Below are 6,000 nucleotides of genomic sequence, written 5' to 3' on the forward strand. Positions count from 1 at the left end.
CACTAGTACATGAAAAACTGATGCACGGCAAGGCTATGGGTCCATGGAAAAATCCAACAGCGCTGGGATGCCATAATGTCGTCATGATGACATCCGGGTCTCCAGACCTGAGAGACTTCTTGTCATGCGCAGTGCATGTCAGCTTCTATAGCATGCAGATCTGCATGATATAGAAGCGATAAGCCTGCAAAAAATGAGTGTCCCATAGTGGGACAAAGTGTAAAAGTAAGAATTAAATGAAATTTTTTTTTGAAATAATTGTAAAAATATTTTAAAAAAGTAATAAAAAATAATAATAATAAAAAAATCAATATTTACTCAAGCAATAAGTAAATACTTAAATAAAAAATCTAAACAATAAAAGTACACATATTTAGTATCGCCGCGTCCGTAACGACCCGACTTATAAACCCAAGCTGTCCCATTAGTTAACCCCTTTAATGAACACCATTAAAAAAACAATGCTTTATCATCATACCGCCTAACAAAAAGTGGAGTAACACGCGATCAAAATGAAGGATATAAATAAACGTGGCACCACTGAAAATGTAATCTTGTCTCGCAAAAAAACAAGCCTCCATACAGCGCCATCACCGGAAAAATAAAAAAGATATAGCTCTCAGAATAAAGCGATGCAAAAGTAATAATTTTTTCTATGAAATAGTTTTTATTGTATAAAAGCACCAAAACATAACAAATTATATAAATGAGGTATCGCTGTAATTGTACTGACACGAAGAATAAAACAGCTTTATCAATTTTACCACATGTGGAACGGTGTAAAAAGAAACTCATAAATTGCTGTTTTTTGTTCGTTCTGCCTCCCAAAAATTGGAATAAAAAGCAATCAAAAAATGTCATGTGCCCGAAAATGGTACCAATAAAAACGTCAACTCATCCTGCAAAAATAAGACCTCACATGACTCGGTGGGCCAAATTATGGAAAATTTATAGCTCTCAAAATGTGGTGATGCAAAAACTATTTTTTGCAATAAAAAGTGTCTTTTAGCGTGCGACAGCTGCCAAACATAAAAAAACACTATGAATAGTAAATCAAACCCCCGTTATCACCCCCTTAGTTAGGGAAAAATTATAAAATAAAAAAAATGTATTTATTTCCATTTTCCCATTAGGGTTAGGGTTAGGGTTGGGTGTTGTGAATTCGCTTTCTGGCCTCCCTCTGGTTATTACTGAAGGTAGTGGAGCTGGAGAAATCAGACCTCAGGAGGAACAGGAAGCAAATCACCAGCAGGGATAGAGGGAGTCGGCTGTCTAAAATCCCAATCTGAAACCCCAGATTTCCAATCATCATCATCATTATCAGGTGGCAAGCCTCTGGCAATCAGATCAGCTCCATTACCTTCAGTAATAACCAGAGGGAGGCCAGAAAGCGAATTCACAAGAGTTGGGACTCTAGTTAGGGTTAGGGTTGGGGCTAAAGTTAGGATTATGGTTTCGGTTGGGATTAGGGTTAGGGTTGGGATTAGGGTTAGGTTTGTGGTTAAGGTTATGGTTAGGGTTGGGGTTAGGGGTGTGTTGGGGTTAATGTTGAAGTTAGAATTGAGGGGTTTCCACTATTTAGGCACATCAGGTGCTCCCCAAATGCGACATGGTGTCTGATCTCAATTCCAGCCAATTTTGCATTGAAAAGTCAAACGGTGCTCCTTCCCTTCCGAGCTCTGCCATGCGCCCAAACAGTGGTTTACCTGCATATATGGGGTATCAGTGTACTCAGGACAAATAGTGCAACAACTTTTGGGGGTCCAATTTCTCCTCTTACCCTTGGTAAAATAAAACAAATTGGATCTGAAATTTTTTTGTGAAAAAAGTTAAATGTTCATTTTTTAAAACATTCTAATAATTCCTGTGAAGCACCTGAAGGGTTAATAAACTTCTTGAATGTGGTTTTGAGCACCTTGAGGGGTGCAGTTTTTAGAATGGTGTCACTTTTGGGAATTTTCTATCATATAGACCCCTCAAAGTGACTTCAAATGTGATGTGGTCTCTAAAAAATGGTTTTGTAAATTTTGTTGTAAAAATGAGAAATCGCTGGTCAACTTTTAACCCTTAGGCTATGTGCACACGCTGCGGATTCACACGCGGATTTGTATCTGCGGATCTGCAGGTAAAACCGACCTGCGGTTTTACCTGCGGAATGGCCAGCGGTTTTCCCCTACGGTTTGACACCTGGACAATGGAACAGGTGTCAAACCGCAGCGGAATCCGCAGAAAGAATTGATATGTCAATTCTTTTTGCGGACTCAAAACCGCAGCTTTTCCGCAGTTGAAAATCCATGGAATGTAAATCACATAGACGTACATTGTACTGTACACTGCAGAACTGCTGCGGATCCGCAGAGGTAAAATCCGCAGCAGAATCTGCAGCGTATTCACATACCCTTATAACTTCCTAACAAAAAAAAAGTTTTGGTTCCAAAATTGTGCAGATGTAAAGTAGTCATGTGGGAAATGTTATTTATTTTGTATTTTGTGTGACATATCTCTGTGATTTAAGGGCATGAAAATTCAAAGTTGGAAAATTGCGAAATTTTCAAAATTTTTGCCAAATTTCCATTTTTTTTCACAAATAAACACAAGTCATAACAAATAAATTTTACCACTCTCATGAAGGACAATATGTCATGAGAAAACAATGTTAGAATCACCGGGATCCATGGAAGCTTTCCAGAGTTATTACCTCATAAAGGGACAGTGGTCAGAATTGTAAAAATTGGCCTGGTCATTAACGTGCAAACCACCCTTGGGGGTAAAGGGGTTAATAAATATCCCCCAGTATGTTTTTATTTTTGTATTTTTTACGCAGCTCATCTAAACTAAATTTGGATCCGATTTCAGAAGAATATCTCGTAAGTTGTTTGGATTCCAGGAAAAGCAGATCCAGACTAATTTCGCATGCACCAGTAGATTTAGCCATTTGGCTGAAGCTGATGTATGGCAGTAATGTCATATATAGGTTGTCCCTTCTGCTTTTGCTACTGGTCAGGACACATATGCGCGCTCAAGTCCTGGGACCGCCGCAGGTGAGCTGGCTAAACCCCTTTTTCCCTTGGCTCATCAGACATTGTTAGGTACATACCACCTACTGTAACGATCAGCTGTTTCTCACCTTAAGGCCCTTTTACACTTAACGATGCACCAGCGATCCCGACCACGATACAACCCGGTCAGGATCGCTGGTGCATCGCTAAATGATCGCTAGTGAGCTGTCACACAGGCAGATCTCACAGCGATGCAGCAGCGATACAGCGGACGATACTTACCTTTCAGACGCGGCGATCCTGACGTCCTCCCGCCCGCCTCCACACGTCGCTCGTCGGCGCCACAGGAAGCCCAGCAGGAAGCGCCCGGTGAGAAATGGACCTGGCCGATCTCGTGCGATCAGCGACAGACAGCGGGGGAGCCGGTCGGAGGTAAGTATCACACATAGCGATATCGCTGCAACGTCACAAAATCGGTGACATAGCGATATTGCTGGCGATATCGCTATGTGTAAAACCCCCTTGAGCCCTCGTCCACACAGTCAGTATTTTACATCAGTATTTGTAGCCAAAACCAGGAGAGGAACAATCAGAGGGAAAGTATAATAGAAACCCGTCACCACTTCTGGATTTATCTCCCACTCCTGGTTTTTTAGAGACTGTCTGTTGCTCTTTTCACGAAAGGGGGGTAAAAGATTCGCCCAGGATTAGAAAATCATGACCGCTTTCTTCTACACTTTCTTGTCCATCAGATGGGGTCTGATTATGTAGTTTGACTCCATCATCGTGAATGAGCTGCAATACCACGCGCAAACTGTGGATCAAAGTGGCGCTGTTCTTAAAATATTTTTTTTTTTTTAAAAAACAAAAAAAATTTTTCCATCCTATACAACCCAATGGAGCGAGAAAGAGGTGTCTATACTATAATGAGATAAATGTGACTAATGAAAAGAAGTTCTGCTGCCGTGAAGGGGCTGAGTGACCTAAACGTGATGCCATAAAGACCTTACTAATATAATTGTCAGGCAGTCCTGAGAGAAGTGGACCAGGGCAGGAGATGCAGGCGCAGGGCTGTCGGCTTTGTTCTCATGGAGTTTTTTTATGAGTATTTTTTTGGAGCGGATCATCACCAAAATCCTCCTCAAAAAGCGCTTAAAAAAACACTTGGGAGAACGTTTTCTAATCATTTCTATAGGAAATTCACTTTGGCGTTCGCACGAGGAATATTTTTGAGCAGTTTCTTTTTCTTTCGACAAGGTTTTGAAAAATGCCTGTCAGAAAGTCCATGTTACTTAGAAGCGGATCCTGAAGGAAACCTCACCAAACCACGCTTAGTAAAATCAAAAAGCTGCCAATCAAATCAAATCAAAAATTTCTGGTAGAAAATGTCTTCCAATACTCTTAGGGTGAGTGCACACGTTGCGGATTCAGCTGCAGATTTTTCCCCGCGGATTTGCAGGTAAATCCACAGGTAAAATGACTTGCGGTTTTCCTGCGGTTTGCCCCTGCAGATTGACACCTGGACAATGGAACAGGTGTCAAACCGCTGCGGAATCCGCAGAAAGAATTGACATGCTGCGGATTTAAAACCGCAGCAAATCCGCGTGGAAGAATCCACAGCATGTGCACTGTGGTTTTTAAAAGCCATTGGATAACATTATATTGTACTCTGCTTGTGGATCTGCAGCGGCTCCGCAGAGGCAAATCCACTGTGGATCCACAGCAAAATCCGCACCGTGTGCACATACCCTAAGGCTAAGTTCAAGCTGTGTCTTTTTTTCTGCATTTTTGAGGGGCAATGCTGGGAAAAAGGACCTAAAAAATGCTCAAAAGAATGATCAGCCAAACCAGATCTCACACTTTGCACTGATGAGGGGCATTACCCCGAAACACAGTGTCTGAAAATTGAGATTCTGGTTTGGCTTTTATCTTAAAGGGAATCTGTCACCCATTTTTATTGATGTCATGTAAAGAATTGTGTGTCACATAAGGATTCTATTAGGACTTTTGATTCCCCCCGACCCTGTAAATTTGATGCATAAATACCTTTTTTTATCTTGGTGGAGATGTATGGAAATTGCCGTGGTCCGGTCCGATGGGCATGGCTTATTCGCCTTCTCCCCCCCCCCCTTGGCTTGCTGAACGTAGTCTTCATCTGTGAATATCACAGATGCCGTAGTTTTCCCGCACTTGCGCATTGAAAAGGTCTCCGACGTCTGCGCAGTATGCTTTGCCCAACTGTGGGCAAAGCCTAAAATCGGTACTGTGCATGCGCCATTATTTTTCAGCACTGACTATGCCCCGGAAGTGTGTCGTGCATGTGAAGACTTCCGGGGCTTAGACCGCGCTGAAAAATACTGGCACATGCGCATTACCGATATACAGTATGCTTTGCCCATATACTGCGCAAGCACCGGAGGCCTTTTCGCTAAGTGCACACGGTGATTTTCCTCCTGCGGATTTTTCCACGCAGATTTGAAGAAATCCGCAGGTCGGAGAATGGAGCAGGTGGAAAACCGCACAAAAGAAGTGACATGCTGCATTTTTTGTACCGCATGGAAAAATCCGCAGCGTGTACACAGCGTTTTTTTTTTCATTGATTTACATGCTACTGTAAATCACTTTGCGGATCTGCAGCGTTTCTGCGCGGTAAAATCCGCTGCGGATCCGCAGGAAAAATGCATCGTGTGCCCATGGCCTTTCAGGGTACGTGCACACGCTGCGGATTCCGCTGCGTTTCCGCAGCGGTTTTGGCCGCTGCGGACCCGCAGCAGCTTTAGCTGCGGTGTACAGTACCATTCAAATGAATGGGAAAAAAAAACCGCTGTGCCGACGCTGCGGAAAAATCCGCGCGGATTTGCTGCGGTTTTGAATCCGCAGAAAGAATTGCATGTCAATTCTTTCTGCGGAAACCGCTGCGGGTTCCTATCTCCACCATTGTGGAGATAGTGAATCCGCAGGACCAAACCGCAGGCAAAACCGCAGATAATCCGCAGGTCTT

Source organism: Dendrobates tinctorius, unplaced genomic scaffold (assembly GCF_039654945.1).
Source record: "Dendrobates tinctorius isolate UK_male_01 unplaced genomic scaffold, ASM3965494v1 ptg000039l, whole genome shotgun sequence".
Classification (NCBI taxonomy): domain Eukaryota; kingdom Metazoa; phylum Chordata; class Amphibia; order Anura; family Dendrobatidae; genus Dendrobates; species Dendrobates tinctorius.